The 12,542-nt window shown below is 39.9% G+C and overlaps 1 pseudogene; it reads left to right on the forward strand.

The window, feature by feature from the left end:
- The first annotated feature begins 8,551 nt into the window (after positions 1 to 8,551).
- LOC149303204 (DNA-dependent metalloprotease SPRTN pseudogene) lies at positions 8,552 to 9,247 on the forward strand (annotated as a pseudogene).
- Positions 9,248 to 12,542: the final 3,295 nt, after the last annotated feature.

Below are 12,542 nucleotides of genomic sequence, written 5' to 3' on the forward strand. Positions count from 1 at the left end.
CAAAATTCTTAACTGTAAACCACCAAACTCTTAATATATAAGAAAAAGGGAGGGAGGGTTGGGACAAAAACTAACAAATGTTCGATGCCATATCCTTAAAGGACGGAGACAAGGCTGATTGCTGGAAGAGATGGGCAAATTCCTGGTCAAGGAGCCCAGACACTGTGTAAAAGAAACTAAATGAAACCACAATAAAGAATGAATTAATTATAAACAGAAAAGTCCTTCTCTGTAGCTATCTCTAACCCAGACACCGCTTATGATGGCTTACCACCGTAATTTAGAAAAATAGACTGAAAAAGATTCAGTGTGGAATTTCTATAGTGATTGCATCCAAAGAAGACATTTGATACACATTTGGATGATGCTTCTTTGGAATCTTGTCTTAATAAATACATGAACAAAAAAAGAGATTGAAGGAAACAGTACAGATGTTGATGTATATTGTAAAATAACACAAAAATGAATATGAAACATTGATTCCTTAAGGATCAACATTTAACAGCTTTGTATCTCAGAAATAACTTCCCAATGATTTCACAAAAACTTCAGTCCTTGCCCTTAATTAACAGTGTCAAATCAAATAGGGTTTCATTCAAATAGCATTAAGTTGTTGGTGAGTTACTGAGAGGTGAAAGATTATCACAGGTGAGCTCTGGGGAGCCTGCGGATACAGTATGTATAAACACAAAATAATCATGAGGCTCTAGTACTCTACTAATAAAAAAACTAATCAATGCCGGTAGTAATTAGTCCATGGATCATTCAGATTAATGTGGCGAAACAAAACTTTATATGTATATATATCGATAGTGATCGATAGTAAACATTGGGTGAAAGGTGTACCTGGTACCCGGAGACTCTGGGTGAAGTGCTGCGTCTGTGGGTCTCCAGGCCACTGCATGAAATATCTGGTTATGGGAGCAGAATTTAGGCATGCCTCCACCCGCCCATTTCCCTCTCCTGCCCCTTTGGGGCTAACCTTGTCCACAACATCATCGGCCCTGCCTACTGATGGCAACAGGTCCACACACACCAAAGAGGGAGTGCTGCGGGTAGCTGGAGCCGGGATGTTCCCAGCCATGGTGAAGGGGATACAGTGTAGTATAGTGAGGGTCCATAGATGGGTTGCCCTTCCTACTTAATTCCTTTTTCCCCACTTGAACAACAACAGTTGACAGCAACATGACACTGGCAGTATCCCACCAACACCTTGATTTTACTTGTTATTGGCACATATCTGTAAGAGGTTAACTGAAAAGCCAAGGTTGTTTGGAATTGGGAAAGGCAGTCTGGGTGCAACTTAAGACACCTCTGAACTTTGACTCTTGGCGTAGTTTAAACTGCTGGGCAGTTGGATGTTTTTATTGGGTTTTTTTTGTTCGAGTTTTTTTTTACAAACACCTAAGTGCTGATTATGCTGAGTAAGGATCTGTTCCCTTTGTCTACCACAATTCATGTGTCCAGCTTGATTTTGGGTGAGGTTGGTTTTGGGGGTCAAGAGAATTTTAGGCAGTGGTTGAACAAGCAATCTTAAAGCCAATAATTACCTCCAGGGTATACAGGAAGGTACAGGAGGTTTTTATTGCCCAAAAATCACTGCTTGAATCTCTAGGCAAAAAACAAAACTAACATGTAGGTTAATTGTTTCAACTTAAAAAAAGGAGACATTTTAATCTTTAAGCACCAGGAAAAAGCACAAGGTTAATGTTCCGAAAGTGTAACAGACAGATTTTTGTATTAAAATTCCCATGTGGTTTCCAGTATATAGGAAGGGCCACTGGGCAATTTAAAGTTATTTTGAGAGAGCATATTCAAAATATAATTAATAGATATCAAAACAGAAAAAACATGAGAATAACAAGAGCTGCATTTTTTAAATCATAAAACATATGATGATGAGGGGATCCTCAAAAAAATGATATATGGCGGATCGTATTATGTTATATTTATTATAGCGTTTATTTCTAATAGCAGATTCCATAGCACTATTACTATAGGGGGGACAGTGAATATTAACAATAATATTAAAAGTGGTACCTTACAACTTACCAGGCGGTTAAGGGGGAATGAGATAAAAAGGTGACGGACGGCTTGGGTTTTAACGCTGCCTGGACTGGAAATCTGGCACAAATGCCTGGTGGTCCGCTGACTGACAGCGCTCTATATTCACGTGATCGGCCACTCCAGCAGCAGATCAGGTGCTTTAGGATGCGGCCCCTGGTTAGATATGCCCAGCTGTACACTCCATAAAGGGGTATCAAGACATAACGTGCTGCTGTGCATGCTTGTACCATCGTACACAGAAGGCCCCATACACCAGTATAGAAGCGGCAACATGATGGGATGGAGACCTGAATCTACCCTAGGATAGAACGATAAGGTTGTCTTCTTCCATAATCCTGTTTACTGAAGTTATGACTACTGTACTTGTTTGAAAATATATTTATATATTTTTTCCTTAAACTGAACATAGATTTGACCATTCTACAATTTTTTTTTGGTAATTTGAAAGCTAGCAACTGATTAATTACAACACTCACACTAAGGCCTATTTATTTGAGATTAAAACCTGTTGCCTAAAGCTCAAGTTTTCTTCCAAACATATTTCCAGATTTATCATCTTGCTTTTAAGACTTTCATTAAATGTCTGTCAGGACAGGCGTGACCATGCATAATTATAGGTCACTTTGGTAAACCTAACTGGAATAGTCTGACATAAATTAATATTCATATCACATCCACATGTTTCACAAGATATGCCGTCTACAGTATACTACATGTTTTTTAATGTAAAAAGAGTGAGCAATGCATTTAAAAGCATTTTCATGGAAAATGGTGTGTCAATGAATCACACATAGTTACATAAATAATGTACTTTTGTGTCATAGATTCCTATATACCGGTATATCACGTTCAAGGCTTATACAATAGCTTATGCATTTATGAATGCTTGATTGCTAATGGTATAGAAAGAAGACTATTAAATTGTCAGTCAATTACAGGAGATTATGGAGAATGTTTTTAAAATACAACAGGGGGAGAGGTCTGACTATAATCATCAAAAATTCAAAAGGATGTTTTTTTAGATAACCAAACAGTATTAATTATATGAATTTTTTGACTAAGCTTACAAGGATGATATTTATGAAAGGCACACTTAGGCATGCAGGGTCTTGATTTTTGCCAAAGCCCCATAACATGATTGGAGCTCGAAGTGAGCAGAAACGGAGTCCCTAAAACGCGACTCCGCCATGATCTCCATCTCACTCATCTGTCCAGTGTCGGCTTTATTACTTTAGCTTAATGTTTTGGTTGAATCCCCACCAGATTTTCCATTTACTGAAAAGCACTTATTCTATATTTTATAGAAATTTAAACCAATTTCCCTATACTACTACTATACATAATTCCCCAGAATATTCCTACTAGCCTTTACTCTGCTGAATACTTTCCTCTTTCCAAATCCTGTGTCAACAAATCTTTGCAGAACCCACGGCAAGTAACAATCTGCATTACCACATCCTTCTCTGTGGTTGCCTTGGTTCACTTCAAAATGCTCGCTTAAACCAGTGCCCTACTGTTTTTGTTTTTATTTCCATTGATCTAATTAGACTTTAAGTTCTTGGGTAGTGACCTACTGCTTATATTACATGTTACTCCATTTGCATTTCATTCATATGCTATAAATCTCCTGTGTCTGTGATGTGTACCTGTTCCATCATACATGGTACTCCATGGATGCCTAAGCTTTAAAATATCTCCTTAACTTTTTTCTTTAAACAGGGGCTACCCTGGCAGTGGTGTATTAAGACCAAGCGGCCCACAGTGTCCACTACCTCTCACCATTGTAATAGGTACCAGTTTATGACCCCACATTCTAAGGTTCCTGCTCAGACTGATGTGACGTTGATCTCAGTAGTGAAAATGGGCCAGTTAAACAAGAGAACTCTGATCTCCCTAACTGGCCCATTGAGCAGAACCTCATTGACCAATTATGGGGCAATTACGTTTTTGAAATAACAAACCTAGAGGAAAATATGCTGTGGGCCTGGGATCACTTAATTTTAATATGACACAAATGCTGATAGTAATAATATTTCAAAAACAGTCTTATGCACATTGATTTTACTACACATCATAATTGACTGGGTGAGTTTTTAGCAAGCAAGACTATACAGCGATATAAAGGTTAATAAGGGCATTATTAATTATAAATTGTTGATGCAGACTGAAGACAGGATAGAACGTTCCCCTTTTTGAGGCAGAATTGGAAATCACTTCAATTTGGGTTTTTTGGCTTCTTCTGAATAAAGAGCAGGATTGAATTTGATGGACTTGTGTTACCGTAATTTATTCCGACACAAGACACAAGTACTGAAAGTATGTTCATTTCAGTGCTTGACTAGTTGGATATTGAATATGTTTACACACAATCTGACCTTTAAATCTGGATTTAATAAACAGGAGCTGGCAGCATTCACATTTTGGCAGGGGATTCCATCAGGTAGGAAGTTCGTTTTAGACTTTCCTCTTTATTTATTTATTTTATTTATTTTTTTTTACAAAAGGATTGAATGGGTAATGGACACATGCCAGCATATTGGAACCCCAGTTTATTTAAGATTTAAATCATTTATTTTTATTTCTGTACCAATTTCTAGTAAGTTTTAATGGAAACTACCTGTTATGCATAATTACATTAAAAGTATGGTACTCCGGGAGTAATTGTCAATGTTTCCAGTGCTGTAGTTACAAAAGTATTAAATTCAGCAAAGTTAATGGAGCAGCACCTTTAAATGTTGGCATATTCCGTGTTTCAGTGCTATTCATGAAGCAAGAGTAAATGACTTGTGCATCCTTATTTAATGCCATCCCTATTTTGAGTATTATCATCAATTACTGTTGTTTATATGAAACATTTGATTGGAATCTCCCACAGAGCCGGCCTTAAGTGTTCTGGCACCCTGTGCGGACTACTCCTCTGGCGTCCCCTTCTCACTACCCCCTGCCCCTTCTCTCTACCTCACCCCCCTCTGCGCCCTCTCACTACTTCCACCCCTCTGCCCCTTCTCACTACCCCCCTATGCCCCTTCTCACTATCCCTCCCCCCCTCTGCCCCTTCTCACTATCTACTTCCGCTCCCTACTTCTCATTATCCTCACTTACCTTGTTGCCGGAGTCCTGCGGTGAGAGCGGGAGGCATCCGTCTTCCCGCTCTGCCGTGGTGCTGGCATTTCATGTTGAGCGTCGGAGTATAATATGACATATTCCAGCGCTCAACATATTACATATTACACGGAGTCACGGAGAGTGAGGGGTGCCGAGCAGTTGCTGAAAACTTCACGAGCAACCACTCGTTGCCCCTGCCCGGGACTTAAATGAAAGCATGTTTTTTTTAAAAAAAACTTTATTTAACATGATGGATGTTAAATAAAGTTTAAAAAAAAAAACAACAAAAAACGATATTTTAATTTAAGTCCCGGGCAGGCGCCCCTGCTGCCATGGCGCCTTGTGCGGCCGCACAGGTCGCACACCCCTATGGCCGGCCCTGGTGGATGCATTCTATATGAGTGAGTTGGTGCCCTTACATGAACTTATAGCATAAACAGCTCAAGAGCAACAGAAAGAGCCATGAACTGTGAGGACCATATTTACTTGATTATAAGACGACCCCCAAAATTTGAATATTAATTTAGGGGAAAAAAAGCCTGAATAGAAGACTACCCTTTAGGAAAAAAGTTTACTTCCAAATATTAATTCACATGTAAACTATTTTTACATATTTAATAAAAACTATGATTGAGAAATGCATTTTTTGTTTTTATTTCCTTTTATTTGCCAACCTGCCCCCCATTTATGCACATCTGCCCCAGACTTGCCAATCTGCACCCCAGTTATGACCTATACCCCTTTATATGCCCTCAGAAATGCCTTATACCCCCTATATGCCAAACTGTCCCCTAGACTTACCAGTGCATGCCAAGACTTGTCCCTTTGTGCTCCAGACCCTCTGGTGTCTAGTGGGGGCAGCCAGTGAACGTCTGGCATGGCATTAAACAAATGCGATTGCTTTCATCGCTCAAACGTTGTTGCAGTAATGCCTCGATGTCTAGGCATTCAGCAACACCGAGATCGCCATCAGGGCCCGTGTGGCCCATCCCCAGGGCATCAATGGGCATAGACAAAAAAATAGCGCACTTCCCAATTGTGGCCTTTTACCTCCCAAACAACCTGACAATATACCCCCTATATACCACCCTGGCCCCCAGATGTGCCTTATACCCCCATATGACACTGACCCCCCCAGATATGCCTTATACCCCCTATATGTCACTCTGCCCCTATATATGCCACGAACCCCAGATATCCCTTATACCCTCTATATGCCTTAAACCCCCTATATGCCACTCCAAAAATATAAAAAATATGAGCAAGTGCTGTATCTTCCCAAAAATCTTGACATGGAAAGAGGTTTTTTTTATTTGTAAATTGAAGTGGCCAAGTTCAAAGATGTCTCAAATAGGGCATAATAGGGCATATACACAGACTGACCAAAATGAAGTAAAAAGAGCAGTGGCATATACCAGGAGCTATAAATTTACACCTGAAGTACAATTTATGTGAAAAAAGATTAAAAGAAAAAAAACTACCACAAATAAGATTAAAAGAAAACAAAACTATCAAAGACTGTTGGTAGAATCTTGTGCACGGAAAGGGTTACAATACCTGCATTTTAAATACCCTGAGTAAAAGATTTTTCCAATTTTTTTTTCACTTTTTCATCATATTTTCTTCTTACTATTATTATTTTTAGGAAATTAGATGATATGATCAAAAAATGGTATCTGAAGAAAGCCTATCTTGTCCTGAAAACAAATAAACAATTACAGCTAAAGACGGGCACTGTGTTTAAACAGCCTCGGTCACAAAGGGTACAAAAAATAAAAAACCGCCTGATCCTTAAGGCAGTGGTGTGGAATTGTTTAAAAAACCTACTTGTCCAAGGGACTAAAATGGTAGCCCAAACTACTAGTCCCTCATGACAATCTATTCATCCTGATACAAAAAATAATTTTAATCAAAGCTCTTAATGTGCATATGCCTGGTGCCACTAAATCATTTGGTGTGTGATGTGATACTTTGTATTGCATACATTATCCCCTAATGTTATATTAAAGTTATATTAATAACACCATGTCAGCAAATGTTAGCCAGCATAACAGCCCTCCTCATACAGAGCCCATGATGGGGACTTCGCCTCATTCATTATTGATTAGTTGGCCTATTATTTTTTAGATTTAACGGATAAAAAACAATATGCACATTTTTGGTTTATTTTAAATAAAGCTATATTTTAAAGGTACAAGAACCCAAACACAATATTTCTTAAACTAGGTTTTAATATCTAAAAAAGTTTTACTAGTAAATATTAATTCATATTTAATAAAAACTGATTGAGAAAAATGAATTTCTTGTTTTCTTTCATTTTATTGGCCAACCAGCCCCCCAGTTATGCACATCTGACCCCAGGCTTGCCACTCTGCCCCCAGATATTCCTTATACCCCCAAATATGCCCCTCTGCCCCCCAGATATGCCTTATACCCCCTATATGCCACTCTGTCCCCCAGATATGCCTTACACCCCCTTATATGTCACTCTGCCCCATACATGCATTATAACCCACCCAGATATGCCTTAAACCCACTATATGCCACTCCGCCCTCAGGGCGCCTACTTTGCCTATAGGTGGCGCCGGCCCTGAGTGTATGTGTATGCATGCGCAGGAATGTAAGGGCAGTGTATGTGTAGGTAAGGGTGTAAGGGCAGTTTATGTATATATATATATATATATATATATATATATATATATATATGAAGGTGAGTGTAAGGGCAGTGTGTGTGTGTATGTGTGCGAGCAAGCGTGTGTAAGGGAAGTATATGTGTATATGTATGGGCAGGCATACATAAAGGCAGCATATAGTACATGTATATGTGTACAGTACGTGTATATATAGGTGTGATGCTGTACCCTTACCACAAGATGGACAGTGACTGTAATTCTAGTGATGCCACTGGATCCTAGAAAAGAAGAGGTTTGATATTAGGTATGTATTATTGAACATTTTTTTTTATTCATAATTATTCTATCTTTTTAAAATATTATTCATATTAAATAATGGGTTATATCTCTCCATCGGGGGGGGGATAATATATAAATTGTGTGGATACAATAAATAGCAAAAATGGAAATTGCGATTGAACAAGGTAAAAAAATGGAGAAAAAAGCTTTGAACAGTAGGGTGGGAAAACCCTTTTCATGAAGGTCATAGATAGCAGTAAAGTTGGTTAAGTTGAAACATTCAACTTTTTTGTGAGTTTCAGTGAGTTTGTGTACGTAGCTTAGTGCTGGGTGTAAACATTCTGTAACTCACCATGACATCATAGTGTCATAAGCTTCTGCTGTCATTGCATTTGCTACTTGATTATTGTGAGAGGGAGCTGCTGCGGTGATAAACTTGATTAGCTTGGAAGCTTTTCCCCAGTGCGATGGATTATATAGATACTGAGTGCTTATCAGTTATCGATCCTGCTTGGGAGGTGCTGGACCCAAACCCCAACCTCCAGGAATTGTTCATGTCATTTAATGGCATGTTTTTCCAGGGACAGTTGAAGGGGGTGGAAGTAAAATGGAGCCGCAGGATGATACTAAACACCGGGATTTGTTACTACAAGGAAAATGAAGACCTCTGCACTATTTATATCAGCAAGCCACTATTGAGCTTGAGATCAAGGAGAGATCTTGTTGAGGTCCTTCTCCATGAAATGATTCACGCTTTCCTGTTTGTAACACGCCAATACAAAGATGATGGAGCCCACGGACCAGAGTTCTGCAAACACATGGAGCGCATAAATAACATCACTGGCGCCAACATTTCCATCTACCACAATTTCCATGCAGAGGTTGCTGAATGCAGAAAGCACTGGTGGCTCTGTAATGGTCCCTGCAGAGCTTGGGGGCCAAAGTTTGGCTTCATAATGCGGGCAATAAATCGGGCACCCTCTGCTCGGGAACGTTGGTGGTCACACCATCAGCTTACCTGTGGGGGGACTTTTATTAAAGTGAATGGGCCTGAAAACTACATTCAAAAAGGGAAGAAGAGGAGTTTCAGTTCACCAACCGCCACCCCAAATGACAACAGTGACCATCAACTGCCTAACAAGAGGGCCAGAATGGACAAATAATTCATTGATATGTTATAACATCTATACATACTGATCAGCACATGGTTCTTGTGCTACTTTGTTACTTGGAGTTCTACTAGTTCCTGATTGTTATATATACCAATTAAATTGTTTAAAACCCAAGTGAACATTTCTATTGAATTCCTTACTATACATATATATAAGTGCACAATTTCTGATAAAGACAGGCATCTTTTGGGCTAAATTCATCCCCACCAAACATTCTCAGCGCTAAAGAAAGATGAACAGGCGGTATTGGGTCAATTTAGGTCCAAAAGAGGGACCCTTGGGAGGTATGATTTATGTGATATGTTATTTGGCATTAACCATTACATTTCCAAAATTGCACAACATTTTATTTTCAGTTCTGCAAGGGAAACATCTATCTGACAAAAGGACATGTAGCTGCTGAAGTGAGTTTCGTGGTAACGGGTTGCTCGGTATAGAGCAAGAAGTGGCTGAAGGGAATTAAATTAACTTGGCAGACATCATATGGCTTCCAGTACGTTGGACAAACACGTCAATCAATAACCTGCTTTATAATAACGTCAGAATTTCCTATCGTACGATTAATTTAAGATGTGTTTGGAGTTGCCCTTGAGTCTCCACATACCTCTAAATCATTCTGGATCCTAAATAGAATATTAAATAGTCTCCGGACTATAAGTAACTCTTATAAAGCTTTAGTTAAGTCATTACGTTTCTTTTAGCTTTCCCTTCCTGCCTACCAGGCATGAGAGGGTAACCTCCGGGAAGACTTTTCTTTTCTCTTTTGTTGGCTGAATAGCATTTTAGGTATGTATTTCGCTAAAAGACATATTTGTTTTTGAGGTTTTTGTTAATTGCATGATTGTATGTAAATTCCTTGAATCTTCAATAAAGAAATTAAGTTGGAATAAAAAGGTTTAGACAATATAGATGCTGATGTGTTTGGAGAGGATTATTCATTTTGTTTAGTTGCGTGCAGGGCCGGCCCAAGGCAAAATGCCGCCTGGGGCGAATTTTAAAATGCAGCCCCCCCTTTATCTACCCTTCCTCTCCCTCCGTCCCTGCCGCCCCCCCCATTATCTACCCTTCCTCTCCCTCCCTATTATCTAACCTTACCGCCCCCCTGTACTTACCTTTCTGCAGTCCTGCGGCGAGTCTCCCTGTTCGGTCTCGGTGCCGGCTTGTAATGCTGAGCGCCGGAAATGAGGTAATCTTCCGGCACTCAGCGTTACAAGCCGGCACTGACACCGAACAGGGAGACTCGCCGCAGAGGAGAGAGAAAGGGGCGGCGAGCAGATACTGACAGATTGGTAAGCGAAAACCACTCGGCGCCCCTTTCTCTCTCTTTCGCTTTAAAAAAAAGCGAGCGGTTGCCCCACTCGGCTCCATTGTCGGGCCGGCCCTGGTTGCGTGGATGCCAGAGCCGGCCTTAAGTGTTCTGGTGCCTACTCCTCTGGCACCCTCTTCTCACTACCTCCCCGCCCCTTCTCACTACCTCGCCCACCTCTGCCACTTCTCACTACCTCGCCCCCTCTCACTACCTCCCCCCCTCTGCCCTTTCTCACTATCCCTCCCCCCTCTGCCCCTTCTCACTATCTACTCCCACTCCCTACTTCTCATTATTCTCACTTACCTTGTTGCCGGAGTCCTGCGGTGGGAGCGGGAGGCATCCGTCTTCCCTCTCCGGCGTGGTGCCGGCATTTCATGTTGAGCGTCGGAGTATGATATCTTATTCAGGCTCGTCGCCCCTGCCCGGGACTTAAATTAAAGCATGTTTTTTTAACATGATGGATGTTAAATAAAGTTTAAAAAACAAACAAAAAAAAAGATGTTTTAATTTAAGTCCTGGGCAGGCGCCCCTGCTGCCATGGCACGCTGTGCAGCCGCATAGGTCGCACACCCCTAAGGCCGGCCCTGATCTCCCATAATAAACATGCAGAATAGGTAACAGTGGTATATATACAGGGTTAAGATGGAGCGGAAACAGATGCGGCATAGAGAAATAACAGTATACCATAATAATTTATACCATAAATATAAGTATACCATAAAAATGTATATTTTATGGCCCTAAAAACCTTTGTGTATATTACAATATGGAAACAGTGTAATTTTGTATGTGTTTAAGGTTCCTCATTATGCAAAATAAACAGATTAATACATTTTGCAGAATTCTCAAGAAGTTTTAGTTTATTGATGTATGTATTTGTGTCTTTCTTTATAAACCAATCAGCTCAGAAAACACAAAAAAACTCTAAATGACATAAGTAGAGGTTGTTGCTGGTCACTTGTATATTGTTTGAAAAAAGACAGCATAGAAACTACTTACCCACATAAACTCTTCAAAGTATGAAAAATAGCTCAAGCTTTTAAGATAGAATATTTTTAAGATATAATTTATTTTGCTTACAATATACAGGTAAGCCCTGAATATTAAGAGAAAGGGCTGCATGACTGGGCCGGTATTGACAGTAAGCATGACAGGGTTAATGTATTAAGGGGTTACATTGATATGAGAAGTCCTTTATGACCGACCTTATTGGAAGGGGTGATGGGAAGCTATTTATGGGCTAATTTTCCTGCCATTTGGGCCAAGAGCAATCTTCACCAACAGAGTGAAGCAGTGAATTCACCGCCCTCCCTCCATTGTTATATTCGTGACCAGCGGAAGTTTTATGGAGATAGAGGTTATAGCAAAGTTTTAATTGGTTGTTACACCAAGATTCAGCTCTGGCTTTACTCCGCGGGTTCAGTCCATGGGGATTTATTGATATAGGTAGGGTGTCCCGAGCCAACAGATTCCGTCGGTATTTGGAGGGTTATCCCTACAGAATGTTGTTTCTTTTTTATGTTTAACACGGTTTACAAGTATGCTAGTATAACCTAGCTCGTGTTATCTGCCTGTCAGTTACGTTTCAAGATTTTAGTCAGGTTTGTTTTATAAGAATATGTTATATGCATGTGTAATAATGTATTTGTTTTATTCTGTCACAGTATGAAGCACGGTGGCCTCATGTGTCTGGTGTTTTTGTTCAGGTGTCTTATATGGGTCAAATATAGTGTGCCCAAGTCATGAGTCTCACTTAAATACAACTATTACATGAATGAGATGGACATCTCAAGGGATGCAAAAATAATGAGATGGCACAGAATGATTGTATATACATTGTTAGCAGTGATGACGATCTTTTTACCAGAACTAAAGACTGTGACTGCAGCTATATTTGTGTAAAACGATCAAAATATGTGCAGCAACCCAAAGGTATTGTGCAAACCCCAACTATTGCTCCTTACCCTGCCACTTGAT

This window comes from Sceloporus occidentalis, unplaced genomic scaffold (genome assembly GCF_023333645.1).
Source record: "Sceloporus occidentalis isolate IW3139 unplaced genomic scaffold, rSceOcc1.0.p SCAF_15, whole genome shotgun sequence".
Classification (NCBI taxonomy): Eukaryota; Metazoa; Chordata; class Lepidosauria; order Squamata; family Phrynosomatidae; genus Sceloporus; species Sceloporus occidentalis.